Raw genomic sequence first — 15725 nt, forward strand, 5'->3', positions numbered from 1 at the left:
GAGCCCACACCAAAGTTGTCCCCACCTCAAACTTGTGCTGCACTGATAGACCCAAGGGAGCCCTACAAACTGACATCAGGAACCTGGACTGCTGAGTTTTCTTTCCCAGGGAAAATGGAAAAAGGATGTGCCCAGGGGCCCCTGGCCCTGACTGCAAAAAATCCTTATATCGAAGGATGGACCCCACACCAAAGTGTTCTCCACCTCAAACTTGTGCTGCCCTGATAGACCCAAGGGAGCCCTACAAACTGACATCAGGAACCTGGACTGCTGAGTTTTCTTTCCCAGGGAAAATGGAAAAAGGATGTGCCCAGGGGGCCCTGGCCCTGGGCTGGGGCCTCACAGCAAAAAATCCTTATATCGAAGGATGGAGCCCACACCAAAGTTGTCCCCACCTCAAACTTCTGCTGCCCTGATACACCCAAGGGAACCCTACAAACTGACATCAGGAACCTGGACTGCTGAGTTTTCTTTCCCAGGGAAAATGGAAAAAGGTTGTGCCCAGGGGCCCCTGGCGCTGACTGCAAAAAATCCTTATATCGAAGGATGGAGCCCACACCGAAGTTGTCCCCACCTCAAACTTGTGCTGCCCTGATAGACCCAAGGGAGCCCTACAAACTGACATCAGGAACCTGGACTGCTGAGTTTTCTTTCCCAGGGAAAATGGAAAAAGGATGTGCCCAGGCGGCCCTGGCCCTGGGCCGGGGCCTCACTGCAAAAAATCCTTATATCGAAGGATTGACCCGACACCAAAGTTGTCCCCACCTCAAAGTTGTGCTGCCCTGATACACCCAAGGGAGCCCTACAAACTGACATCAGGAACCTGGACTGCTGAGTTTTCTTTCCCAGGGAAAATGGAAAAAGGATGTGCCCAGGGGCCGCTAGCACTGACTGCAAAAAATCCTTATATCGAATGATGGAGCCCACAACGAAGTTGTCCCCACCTCAAACTTGTGCTGCCCTGATAGACCCAAGGGAGCCCTACAAACTGACATCAGGAACCTGGACTGCTGAGTTTTCTTTCCCAGGGAAAATGGAAAAAGGATGTGCCCAGGGGCCCCTGGCCCTGACTGCAAAGAATCCTTATATCGAAGGATGGACCCCACACCAAAGTGTTCTCAACCACAAATTTGTGCTGCCCTGATAGACCCAAGGGAGCCCTACAAACTGACATCAGGAACCTGGACTGCTGAGTTTTCTTTCCCAGGGAAAATGGAAAAAGGTTGTGCCCAGGGGCCCCTGGCCCTGACTGCAAAAAATCCTTATATCAAAGGATGGAGCCCACACCGAAGTTGTCCCCACCTCAAACTTGTGCTGCCCTGATAGACCCAAGGGAGCCCTACAAACTGACATCAGGAACCTGGACTGCTGAGTTTTCTTTCCCAGGGAAAATGGAAAAAGGATGTGCCCAGGGGCCCCTGGCCCTGACTGCAAAAAATCCTTATATCGAAGGATGGACCCCACACCAAAGTGTTCTCCACCTCAAACTTGTGCTGCCCTGATAGACCCAAGGGAGCCCTACAAACTGACATCAGGAACCTGGACTGCTGAGTTTTCTTTCCCAGGGAAAATGGAAAAAGGATGTGCCCAGGGGCCCCTGGCCCTGACTGCAAAAAATCCTTATATCGAAAGATGGAGCCCACACCAAAGTTGTCCCCACCTCAAACTTGTGCTGCCCTGATAGACCCAAGGGAGCCCTACAAACTGACATCAGGAACCTGGACTGCTGAGTTTTCTTTCCCAGGGAAAATGGAAAAAGGATGTGCCCAGGGGTCCCTGGTCCTGGGCTGGGGCCTCACTACAAAAAATCCTTATATCGAAGGATGGAGCCCACACCAAAGTTGTCCCCACCTCAAACTTGTGCTGCCCTGATACACCCAAGGGAGCCCTACAAACTGACATCAGGAACCTGGACTGCTGAGTTTTCTTTCCCAGGGAAAATGGAAAAAGGATGTGCCCAGGGGCCCCTGGCCCTGACTGCAAAAAATCCTTATATCGAAGGATGGAGCCCACACCGAAGTTGTCCCCACCTCAAACTTGTGCTGCCCTGATACACCCAAGGGAACCCTACAAACTGACATCAGGAACCTGGACTGCTGAGTTTTCTTTCCCAGGGAAAATGGAAAAAGGATGTGCCCAGGGGTCCCTGGTCCTGGGCTGGGGCCTCACTACAAAAAATCCTTATATCGAAGGATGGAGCCCACACCAAAGTTGTCCCCACCTCAAACTTGTGCTGCCCTGATAGACCCAAGGGAGCCCTACAAACTGACATCAGGAACCTGGACTGCTGAGTTTTCTTTCCCAGGGAAAATGGAAAAAGGATGTGCCCAGGGGCCCCTGGCCCTGACTGCAAAGAATCCTTATATCGAAGGATGGACCCCACACCAAAGTGTTCTCCACCACAAACTTGTGCTGCCCTGATAGACCCAAGGGAGCCCTACAAACTGACATCAGGAACCTGGACTGCTGAGTTTTCTTTCCCAGGGAAAATGGAAAAAGGATGTGCCCAGGGGCCCCTGGCCCTGACTGCAAAAAATCCTTATATCGAAGGATGGACCCCACATCGAAGTTGTGCCCACCTCAAACTTGTGCTGCCCTGATACACCCAAGGGAACCCTACAAACTGACATCAGGAACCTGGACTGCTGAGTTTTCTTTCCCAGGGAAAATGGAAAAAGGATATGCCCAGGGGTCCCTGGTCCTGGGCTGGGGCCTCACTACAAAAAATCCTTATATCGAAGGATGGAGCCCACACCGAAGTTGTCCCCACCTCAAACTTGTGCTGCCCTGATAGACCCAAGGGAGCCCTACAAACTGACATCAGGAACCTGGACTGCTGAGTTTTCTTTCCCAGGGAAAATGGAAAAAGGATGTGCCCAGGGGCCTCTAGCCATGGGCTGGGGCCAGACTGCAAAGAATCCTTATATCGAAGGATGGAGCCCACACCGAAGTTGTCCCCACCTCAAACTTGTGCTGCCCTGATACACCCAAGGGAACCCTACAAACTGACATCAGGAACCTGGACTGCTGAGTTTTCTTTCCCAGGGAAAATGGAAAAAGGATGTGCCCAGGGGCCCCTGGCCCTGACTGCAAAAAATCCTTATATCGAAGGATGGAGCCCACACCGAAGTTGTCCCCACCTCAAACTTGTGCTGCCCTGATACACCCAAGGGAACCCTACAAACTGACATCAGGAACCTGGACTGCTGAGTTTTCTTTCCCAGGGAAAATGGAAAAAGGATATGCCCAGGGGTCCCTGGTCCTGGGCTGGGGCCTCACTACAAAAAATCCTTATATCGAAGGATGGAGCCCACACCAAAGTTGTCCCCACCTCAAACTTGTGCTGCCCTGATAGACCCAAGGGAGCCCTACAAACTGACATCAGGAACCTGGACTGCTGAGTTTTCTTTCCCAGGGAAAATGGAAAAAGGATGTGCCCAGGGGCCCCTAGCACTGACTGCAAAAAATCCTTATATCGAAGGATGGAGCCCACACCAAAGTTGTCCCCACCTCAAACTCGTGCTGTCCTGATAGACCCAAGGGAGCCCTACAAACTGACATCAGGAACCTGGACTGCTGAGTTTTCTTTCCCAGGGAAAATGGAAAAAGGATGTGCCCAGGGGCCCCTGGCCCTGACTGCAAAGAATCCTTATATCGAAGGATGGACCCCACACCAAAGTGTTCTCCACCTCAAACTTGTGCTGCCCTGATACACCCAAGGGAGCCCTACAAACTGACATCAGGAACCTGGACTGCTGAGTTTTCTTTCCCAGGGAAAATGGAAAAAGGATATGCCCAGGGGTCCCTGGTCCTGGGCTGGGGCCTCACTACAAAAAATCCTTATATCGAAGGATGGAGCCCACACCAAAGTTGTCCCCACCTCAAACTTGTGCTGCCCTGATAGACCCAAGGGAGCCCTACAAACTGACATCAGGAACCTGGACTGCTGAGTTTTCTTTCCCAGGGAAAATGGAAAAAGGATGTGCCCAGGGGCCCCTGGCCCTGACTGCAAAAAATCCTTATATCGAAGGATGGACCCCACACCAAAGTGTTCTCCACCTCAAACTTGTGCTGCCCTGATAGACCCAAGGGAGCCCTACAAACTGACATCAGGAACCTGGACTGCTGAGTTTTCTTTCCCAGGGAAAATGGAAAAAGGATGTGCCCAGGGGCCCCTGGCCCTGACTGCAAAAAATCCTTATATCGAAAGATGGAGCCCACACCAAAGTTGTCCCCACCTCAAAATTGTGCTGCCCTGATAGGCCCAAGGGAGCCCTACAAACTGACATCAGGAACCTGGACTGCTGAGTTTTCTTTCCCAGGGAAAATGGAAAAAGGATGTGCCCAGGGGCCCCTGGCCCTGACTGCAAAAAATCCTTATATCGAAAGATGGAGCCCACACCAAAGTTGTCCCCACCTCAAACTTGTGCTGCCCTGATAGACCCAAGGGAGCCCTACAAACTGACATCAGGAACCTGGACTGCTGAGTTTTCTTTCCCAGGGAAAATGGAAAAAGGATAGGCCCAGGGGCCCCCGGCCCTGACTGCAAAAAATCCTTATATCGAAGGATGGACCCCACACCGAAGTTGTCCCCACCTCAAACTTGTGCTGCCCTGATACACCCAAGGGAACCCTACAAACTGACATCAGGAACCTGGACTGCTGAGTTTTCTTTCCCAGGGAAAATGGAAAAAGGATGTGCCCAGGGGTCCCTGGTCCTGGGCTGGGGCCTCACTACAAAAAATCCTTATATCGAAGGATGGAGCCCACACCAAAGTTGTCCCCACCTCAAACTTGTGCTGCCCTGATAGACCCAAGGGAGCCCTACAAACTGACATCAGGAACCTGGACTGCTGAGTTTTCTTTCCCAGGGAAAATGGAAAAAGGATGTGCCCAGGGGCCCCTGGCCCTGACTGCAAAAAATCCTTATATCGAAGGATGGAGCCCACACCGAAGTTGTCCCCACCTCAAACTTGTGCTGCCCTGATACACCCAAGGGAACCCTACAAACTGACATCAGGAACCTGGACTGCTGAGTTTTCTTTCCCAGGGAAAATGGAAAAAGGATGTGCCCAGGGGTCCCTGGTCCTGGGCTGGGGCCTCACTACAAAAAATCCTTATATCGAAGGATGGAGCCCACACCAAAGTTGTCCCCACCTCAAACTTGTGCTGCCCTGATAGACCCAAGGGAGCCCTACAAACTGACATCAGGAACCTGGACTGCTGAGTTTTCTTTCCCAGGGAAAATGGAAAAAGGATGTGCCCAGGGGCCCCTGGCCCTGACTGCAAAGAATCCTTATATCGAAGGATGGACCCCACACCAAAGTGTTCTCAACCACAAACTTGTGCTGCCCTGATAGACCCAAGGGAGCCCTACAAACTGACATCAGGAACCTGGACTGCTGAGTTTTCTTTCCCAGGGAAAATGGAAAAAGGTTGTGCCCAGGGGCCCCTGGCCCTGACTGCAAAAAATCCTTATATCGAAGGATGGAGCCCACACCGAAGTTGTCCCCACCTCAAACTTGTGCTGCCCTGATAGACCCAAGGGAGCCCTACAAACTGACATCAGGAACCTGGACTGCTGAGTTTTCTTTCCCAGGGAAAATGGAAAAAGGATGTGCCCAGGGGCCCCTGGCCCTGACTGCAAAGAATCCTTATATCGAAGGATGGAGCCCACACCAAAGTTGTCCCCACCTCAAACTTGTGCTGCCCTGATAGACCCAAGGGAGCCCTACAAACTGACATCAGGAACCTGGACTGCTGAGTTTTCTTTCCCAGGGAAAATGGAAAAAGGATGTGCCCAGGGGTCCCTGGTCCTGGGCTGGGGCCTCACTACAAAAAATCCTTATATCGAAGGATGGACCCCACACCAAAGTTGTCCCCACCTCAAACTTGTGCTGCCCTGATACACCCAAGGGAGCCCTACAAACTGACATCAGGAACCTGGACTGCTGAGTTTTCTTTCCCATGGAAAATGGAAAAAGGATGTGCCCAGGGGCCCCTGGCCCTGACTGCAAAAAATCCTTATATCGAAGGATGGACCCCACACCGAAGTTGTCCCCACCTCAAACTTGTGCTGCCCTGATACACCCAAGGGAACCCTACAAACTGACATCAGGAACCTGGACTGCTGAGTTTTCTTTCCCAGGGAAAATGGAAAAAGGATGTGCCCAGGGGTCCCTGGTCCTGGGCTGGGGCCTCACTACAAAAAATCCTTATATCGAAGGATGGAGCCCACACCAAAGTTGTCCCCACCTCAAACTTGTGCTGCCCTGATAGACCCAAGGGAGCCCTACAAACTGACATCAGGAACCTGGACTGCTGAGTTTTCTTTCCCAGGGAAAATGGAAAAAGGATGTGCCCAGGGGCCCCTGGCCCTGACTGCAAAGAATCCTTATATCGAAGGATGGACCCCACACCAAAGTGTTCTCCACCACAAACTTGTGCTGCCCTGATAGACCCAAGGGAGCCCTACAAACTGACATCAGGAACCTGGACTGCTGAGTTTTCTTTCCCAGGGAAAATGGAAAAAGGATGTGCCCAGGGGCCCCTGGCCCTGACTGCAAAAAATCCTTATATCGAAGGATGGACCCCACACCAAAGTGTTCTCCACCTCAAACTTGTGCTGCCCTGATACACCCAAGGGAACCCTACAAACTGACATCAGGAACCTGGACTGCTGAGTTTTCTTTCCCAGGGAAAATGGAAAAAGGATGTGCCCAGGGGTCCCTGGTCCTGGGCTGGGGCCTCACTACAAAAAATCCTTATATCGAAGGATGGAGCCCACACCAAAGTTGTCCCCACCTCAAACTTGTGCTGCCCTGATAGACCCAAGGGAGCCCTACAAACTGACATCAGGAACCTGGACTGCTGAGTTTTCTTTCCCAGGGAAAATGGAAAAAGGATGTGCCCAGGGGCCCCTGGCCCTGACTGCAAAGAATCCTTATATCGAAGGATGGACCCCACACCAAAGTGTTCTCCACCACAAACTTGTGCTGCCCTGATAGACCCAAGGGAGCCCTACAAACTGACATCAGGAACCTGGACTGCTGAGTTTTCTTTCCCAGGGAAAATGGAAAAAGGATGTGCCCAGGGGCCCCTGGCCCTGACTGCAAAAAATCCTTATATCGAAGGATGGACCCCACATCGAAGTTGTCCCCACCTCAAACTTGTGCTGCCCTGATACACCCAAGGGAACCCTACAAACTGACATCAGGAACCTGGACTGCTGAGTTTTCTTTCCCAGGGAAAATGGAAAAAGGATATGCCCAGGGGTCCCTGGTCCTGGGCTGGGGCCTCACTACAAAAAATCCTTATATCGAAGGATGGAGCCCACACCGAAGTTGTCCCCACCTCAAACTTGTGCTGCCCTGATAGACCCAAGGGAGCCCTACAAACTGACATCAGGAACCTGGACTGCTGAGTTTTCTTTCCCAGGGAAAATGGAAAAAGGATGTGCCCAGGGGCCTCTAGCCATGGGCTGGGGCCAGACTGCAAAGAATCCTTATATCGAAGGATGGAGCCCACACCGAAGTTGTCCCCACCTCAAACTTGTGCTGCCCTGATACACCCAAGGGAACCCTACAAACTGACATCAGGAACCTGGACTGCTGAGTTTTCTTTCCCAGGGAAAATGGAAAAAGGATGTGCCCAGGGGCCCCTGGCCCTGACTGCAAAAAATCCTTATATCGAAGGATGGACCCCACACCGAAGTTGTCCCCACCTCAAACTTGTGCTGCCCTGATACACCCAAGGGAACCCTACAAACTGACATCAGGAACCTGGACTGCTGAGTTTTCTTTCCCAGGGAAAATGGAAAAAGGATATGCCCAGGGGTCCCTGGTCCTGGGCTGGTGCCTCACTACAAAAAATCCTTATATCGAAGGATGGAGCCCACACCAAAGTTGTCCCCACCTCAAACTTGTGCTGCCCTGATAGACCCAAGGGAGCCCTACAAACTGACATCAGGAACCTGGACTGCTGAGTTTTCTTTCCCAGGGAAAATGGAAAAAGGATGTGCCCAGGGGCCCCTAGCACTGACTGCAAAAAATCCTTATATCGAAGGATGGAGCCCACACCAAAGTTGTCCCCACCTCAAACTTGTGCTGCCCTGATAGACCCAAGGGAGCCCTACAAACTGACATCAGGAACCTGGACTGCTGAGTTTTCTTTCCCAGGGAAAATGGAAAAAGGATGTGCCCAGGGGCCCCTGGCCCTGACTGCAAAGAATCCTTATATCGAAGGATGCACCCCACACCAAAGTGTTCTCCACCTCAAACTTGTGCTGCCCTGATACACCCAAGGGAGCCCTACAAACTGACATCAGGAACCTGGACTGCTGAGTTTTCTTTCCCAGGGAAAATGGAAAAAGGATATGCCCAGGGGTCCCTGGTCCTGGGCTGGGGCCTCACTACAAAAAATCCTTATATCGAAGGATGGAGCCCACACCAAAGTTGTCCCCACCTCAAACTTGTGCTGCCCTGATAGACCCAAGGGAGCCCTACAAACTGACATCAGGAACCTGGACTGCTGAGTTTTCTTTCCCAGGGAAAATGGAAAAAGGATGTGCCCAGGGGCCCCTGGCCCTGACTGCAAAAAATCCTTATATCGAAGGATGGACCCCACACCAAAGTGTTCTCCACCTCAAACTTGTGCTGCCCTGATAGACCCAAGGGAGCCCTACAAACTGACATCAGGAACCTGGACTGCTGAGTTTTCTTTCCCAGGGAAAATGGAAAAAGGATGTGCCCAGGGGTCCCTGGCCCTGACTGCAAAAAATCCTTATATCGAAAGATGGAGCCCACACCAAAGTTGTCCCCACCTCAAAATTGTGCTGCCCTGATAGGCCCAAGGGAGCCCTACAAACTGACATCAGGAACCTGGACTGCTGAGTTTTCTTTCCCAGGGAAAATGGAAAAAGGATGTGCCCAGGGGCCCCTGGCCCTGACTGCAAAAAATCCTTATATCGAAAGATGGAGCCCACACCAAAGTTGTCCCCACCTCAAACTTGTGCTGCCCTGATAGACCCAAGGGAGCCCTACAAACTGACATCAGGAACCTGGACTGCTGAGTTTTCTTTCCCAGGGAAAATGGAAAAAGGATAGGCCCAGGGGCCCCCGGCCCTGACTGCAAAAAATCCTTATATCGAAGGATGGACCCCACACCGAAGTTGTCCCCACCTCAAACTTGTGCTGCCCTGATACACCCAAGGGAACCCTACTAACTGACATCAGGAACCTGGACTGCTGAGTTTTCTTTCCCAGGGAAAATGGAAAAAGGATGTGCCCAGGGGTCCCTGGTCCTGGGCTGGGGCCTCACTACAAAAAATCCTTATATCGAAGGATGGAGCCCACACCAAAGTTGTCCCCACCTCAAACTTGTGCTGCCCTGATAGACCCAAGGGAGCCCTACAAACTGACATCAGGAACCTGGACTGCTGAGTTTTCTTTCCCAGGGAAAATGGAAAAAGGATGTGCCCAGGGGTCCCTGGCCCTGACTGAAAAGAATCCTTATATCGAAGGATGGACCCCACACCAAAGTGTTCTCCACCTCAAACTTGTGCTGCCCTGATAGACCCAAGGGAGCCCTACAAACTGACATCAGGAACCTGGACTGCTGAGTTTTCTTTCCCAGGGAAAATGGAAAAAGGATGTGCCCAGGGGCCCCTAGCACTGACTGCAAAAAATCCTTATATCGAAGGATGCACCCCACACCGAAGTTGTCCCCACCTCAAACTTGTGCTGCACTGATAGACCCAAGGGAGCCCTACAAACTGACATCAGGAACCTGGACTGCTGAGTTTTCTTTCCCAGGGAAAATGGAAAAAGGATGTGCCCAGGGGCCCCTGGCCCTGACTGCAAAGAATCCTTATATCGAAGGATGGACCCCACACCAAAGTGTTCTCCACCTCAAACTTGTGCTGCCCTGATAGACCCAAGGGAGCCCTACAAACTGACATCAGGAACCTGGACTGCTGAGTTTTCTTTCCCAGGGAAAATGGAAAAAGGATGTGCCCAGGGGCCCCTGGCCCTGACTGCAAAGAATCCTTATATCGAAGGATGGAGCCCACACCAAAGTTGTCCCCACCTCAAACTTGTGCTGCCCTGATAGACCCAAGGGAGCCCTACAAACTGACATCAGGAACCTGGACTGCTGAGTTTTCTTTCCCAGGGAAAATGGAAAAAGGATGTGCCCAGGGGTCCCTGGTCCTGGGCTGGGGCCTCACTACAAAAAATCCTTATATCGAAGGATGGAGCCCACACCAAAGTTGTCCCCACCTCAAACTTGTGCTGCCCTGATACACCCAAGGGAGCCCTACAAACTGACATCAGGAACCTGGACTGCTGAGTTTTTTTTCCCATGGAAAATGGAAAAAGGATGTGCCCAGGGGCCCCTGGCCCTGACTGCAAAAAATCCTTATATCGAAGGATGGACCCCACACCGAAGTTGTCCCCACCTCAAACTTGTGCTGCCCTGATACACCCAAGGGAACCCTACAAACTGACATCAGGAACCTGGACTGCTGAGTTTTCTTTCCCAGGGAAAATGGAAAAAGGATGTGCCCAGGGGTCCCTGGTCCTGGGCTGGGGCCTCACTACAAAAAATCCTTATATCGAAGGATGGAGCCCACACCAAAGTTGTCCCCACCTCAAACTTGTGCTGCCCTGATAGACCCAAGGGAGCCCTACAAACTGACATCAGGAACCTGGACTGCTGAGTTTTCTTTCCCAGGGAAAATGGAAAAAGGATGTGCCCAGGGGCCCCTGGCCCTGACTGCAAAGAATCCTTATATCGAAGGATGGACCCCACACCAAAGTGTTCTCCACCACAAACTTGTGCTGCCCTGATAGACCCAAGGGAGCCCTACAAACTGACATCAGGAACCTGGACTGCTGAGTTTTCTTTCCCAGGGAAAATGGAAAAAGGATGTGCCCAGGGGCCCCTGGCCCTGACTGCAAAAAATCCTTATATCGAAGGATGGACCCCACACCGAAGTTGTCCCCACCTCAAACTTGTGCTGCCCTGATACACCCAAGGGAACCCTACAAACTGACATCAGGAACCTGGACTGCTGAGTTTTCTTTCCCAGGGAAAATGGAAAAAGGATATGCCCAGGGGTCCCTGGTCCTGGGCTGGGGCCTCACTACAAAAAATCCTTATATCGAAGGATGGAGCCCACACCGAAGTTGTCCCCACCTCAAACTTGTGCTGCCCTGATAGACCCAAGGGAGCCCTACAAACTGACATCAGGAACCTGGACTGCTGAGTTTTCTTTCCCAGGGAAAATGGAAAAAGGATGTGCCCAGGGGCCCCTGGCCCTGACTGCAAAAAATCCTTATATCGAAGGATGGACCCCACACCAAAGTGTTCTCCACCTCAAACTTGTGCTGCCCTGATAGACCCAAGGGAGCCCTACAAACTGACATCAGGAACCTGGACTGCTGAGTTTTCTTTCCCAGGGAAAATGGAAAAAGGATGTGCCCAGGGGCCCCTGGCCCTGACTGCAAAAAATCCTTATATCGAAAGATGGAGCCCACACCAAAGTTGTCCCCACCTCAAACTTGTGCTGCCCTGATAGACCCAAGGGAGCCCTACAAACTGACATCAGGAACCTGGACTGCTGAGTTTTCTTTCCCAGGGAAAATGGAAAAAGGATGTGCCCAGGGGTCCCTGGTCCTGGGCTGGGGCCTCACTACAAAAAATCCTTATATCGAAGGATGGAGCCCACACCAAAGTTGTCCCCACCTCAAACTTGTGCTGCCCTGATACACCCAAGGGAGCCCTACAAACTGACATCAGGAACCTGGACTGCTGAGTTTTCTTTCCCAGGGAAAATGGAAAAAGGATGTGCCCAGGGGCCCCTGGCCCTGACTGCAAAAAATCCTTATATCGAAGGATGGACCCCACACCGAAGTTGTCCCCACCTCAAACTTGTGCTGCCCTGATACACCCAAGGGAACCCTACAAACTGACATCAGGAACCTGGACTGCTGAGTTTTCTTTCCCAGGGAAAATGGAAAAAGGATGTGCCCAGGGGTCCCTGGTCCTGGGCTGGGGCCTCACTACAAAAAATCCTTATATCGAAGGATGGAGCCCACACCAAAGTTGTCCCCACCTCAAACTTGTGCTGCCCTGATAGACCCAAGGGAGCCCTACAAACTGACATCAGGAACCTGGACTGCTGAGTTTTCTTTCCCAGGGAAAATGGAAAAAGGATGTGCCCAGGGGCCCCTGGCCCTGACTGCAAAGAATCCTTATATCGAAGGATGGACCCCACACCAAAGTGTTCTCCACCACAAACTTGTGCTGCCCTGATAGACCCAAGGGAGCCCTACAAACTGACATCAGGAACCTGGACTGCTGAGTTTTCTTTCCCAGGGAAAATGGAAAAAGGATGTGCCCAGGGGCCCCTGGCCCTGACTGCAAAAAATCCTTATATCGAAGGATGGACCCCACATCGAAGTTGTCCCCACCTCAAACTTGTGCTGCCCTGATACACCCAAGGGAACCCTACAAACTGACATCAGGAACCTGGACTGCTGAGTTTTCTTTCCCAGGGAAAATGGAAAAAGGATATGCCCAGGGGTCCCTGGTCCTGGGCTGGGGCCTCACTACAAAAAATCCTTATATCGAAGGATGGAGCCCACACCGAAGTTGTCCCCACCTCAAACTTGTGCTGCCCTGATAGACCCAAGGGAGCCCTACAAACTGACATCAGGAACCTGGACTGCTGAGTTTTCTTTCCCAGGGAAAATGGAAAAAGGATGTGCCCAGGGGCCTCTAGCCATGGGCTGGGGCCAGACTGCAAAGAATCCTTATATCGAAGGATGGAGCCCACACCGAAGTTGTCCCCACCTCAAACTTGTGCTGCCCTGATACACCCAAGGGAACCCTACAAACTGACATCAGGAACCTGGACTGCTGAGTTTTCTTTCCCAGGGAAAATGGAAAAAGGATATGCCCAGGGGTCCCTGGTCCTGGGCTGGGGCCTCACTACAAAAAATCCTTATATCGAAGGATGGAGCCCACACCAAAGTTGTCCCCACCTCAAACTTGTGCTGCCCTGATAGACCCAAGGGAGCCCTACAAACTGACATCAGGAACCTGGACTGCTGAGTTTTCTTTCCCAGGGAAAATGGAAAAAGGATGTGCCCAGGGGCCCCTAGCACTGACTGCAAAAAATCCTTATATCGAAGGATGGAGCCCACACCAAAGTTGTCCCCACCTCAAACTTGTGCTGCCCTGATAGACCCAAGGGAGCCCTACAAACTGACATCAGGAACCTGGACTGCTGAGTTTTCTTTCCCAGGGAAAATGGAAAAAGGATGTGCCCAGGGGCCCCTGGCCCTGACTGCAAAGAATCCTTATATCGAAGGATGGACCCCACACCAAAGTGTTCTCCACCTCAAACTTGTGCTGCCCTGATACACCCAAGGGAGCCCTACAAACTGACATCAGGAACCTGGACTGCTGAGTTTTCTTTCCCAGGGAAAATGGAAAAAGGATATGCCCAGGGGTCCCTGGTCCTGGGCTGGGGCCTCACTACAAAAAATCCTTATATCGAAGGATGGAGCCCACACCAAAGTTGTCCCCACCTCAAACTTGTGCTGCCCTGATAGACCCAAGGGAGCCCTACAAACTGACATCAGGAACCTGGACTGCTGAGTTTTCTTTCCCAGGGAAAATGGAAAAAGGATGTGCCCAGGGGCCCCTGGCCCTGACTGCAAAAAATCCTTATATCGAAGGATGGACCCCACACCAAAGTGTTCTCCACCTCAAACTTGTGCTGCCCTGATAGACCCAAGGGAGCCCTACAAACTGACATCAGGAACCTGGACTGCTGAGTTTTCTTTCCCAGGGAAAATGGAAAAAGGATGTGCCCAGGGGCCCCTGGCCCTGACTGCAAAAAATCCTTATATCGAAAGATGGAGCCCACACCAAAGTTGTCCCCACCTCAAAATTGTGCTGCCCTGATAGGCCCAAGGGAGCCCTACAAACTGACATCAGGAACCTGGACTGCTGAGTTTTCTTTCCCAGGGAAAATGGAAAAAGGATGTGCCCAGGGGCCCCTGGCCCTGACTGCAAAAAATCCTTATATCGAAAGATGGAGCCCACACCAAAGTTGTCCCCACCTCAAACTTGTGCTGCCCTGATAGACCCAAGGGAGCCCTACAAACTGACATCAGGAACCTGGACTGCTGAGTTTTCTTTCCCAGGGAAAATGGAAAAAGGATAGGCCCAGGGGCCCCCGGCCCTGACTGCAAAAAATCCTTATATCGAAGGATGGACCCCACACCGAAGTTGTCCCCACCTCAAACTTGTGCTGCCCTGATACACCCAAGGGAACCCTACAAACTGACATCAGGAACCTGGACTGCTGAGTTTTCTTTCCCAGGGAAAATGGAAAAAGGATGTGCCCAGGGGTCCCTGGTCCTGGGCTGGGGCCTCACTACAAAAAATCCTTATATCGAAGGATGGAGCCCACACCAAAGTTGTCCCCACCTCAAACTTGTGCTGCCCTGATAGACCCAAGGGAGCCCTACAAACTGACATCAGGAACCTGGACTGCTGAGTTTTCTTTCCCAGGGAAAATGGAAAAAGGATGTGCCCAGGGGCCCCTGGCCCTGACTGCAAAAAATCCTTATATCGAAGGATGGAGCCCACACCGAAGTTGTCCCCACCTCAAACTTGTGCTGCCCTGATACACCCAAGGGAACCCTACAAACTGACATCAGGAACCTGGACTGCTGAGTTTTCTTTCCCAGGGAAAATGGAAAAAGGATGTGCCCAGGGGTCCCTGGTCCTGGGCTGGGGCCTCACTACAAAAAATCCTTATATCGAAGGATGGAGCCCACACCAAAGTTGTCCCCACCTCAAACTTGTGCTGCCCTGATAGACCCAAGGGAGCCCTACAAACTGACATCAGGAACCTGGACTGCTGAGTTTTCTTTCCCAGGGAAAATGGAAAAAGGATGTGCCCAGGGGCCCCTGGCCCTGACTTAAAAGAATCCTTATATCGAAGGATGGACCCCACACCAAAGTGTTCTCCACCTCAAACTTGTGCTGCCCTGATAGACCCACGGGAGCCCTACAAACTGACATCAGGGACCTCGACTGCTGAGTTTTCTTTCCCAGGGAAAATGGAAAAAGGATGTGCCCAGGGGCCGCTAGCACTGACTGCAAAAAATCCTTATATCGAAGGATGGAGCCCACACCGAAGTTGTCCCCACCTCAAACTTGTGCTGCCCTGATAGACCCAAGGGAGCCCTACAAACTGACATCAGGAACCTGGACTGCTGAGTTTTCTTTCCCAGGGAAAATGGAAAAAGGATGTGCCCAGGGGCCCCTGGCCCTGACTGCAAAGAATCCTTATATCGAAGGATGGACCCCACACCAAAGTGTTCTCAACCACAAACTTGTGCTGCCCTGATAGACCCAAGGGAGCCCTACAAACTGACATCAGGAACCTGGACTGCTGAGTTTTCTTTCCCAGGGAAAATGGAAAAAGGTTGTGCCCAGGGGCCCCTGGCCCTGACTGCAAAAAATCCTTATATCGAAGGATGGAGCCCACACCGAAGTTGTCCCCACCTCAAACTTGTGCTGCCCTGATAGACCCAAGGGAGCCCTACAAACTGACATCAGGAACCTGGACTGCTGAGTTTTCTTTCCCAGGGAAAATGGAAAAAGGATGTGCCCAGGGGCCCCTGGCCCTGACTGCAAAGAAT

This window comes from Lonchura striata, chromosome 31 (genome assembly GCF_050655825.1).
Source record: "Lonchura striata isolate lonStrDom1 chromosome 31, ASM5065582v1, whole genome shotgun sequence".
NCBI classification, from domain to species: Eukaryota; Metazoa; Chordata; class Aves; order Passeriformes; family Estrildidae; genus Lonchura; species Lonchura striata.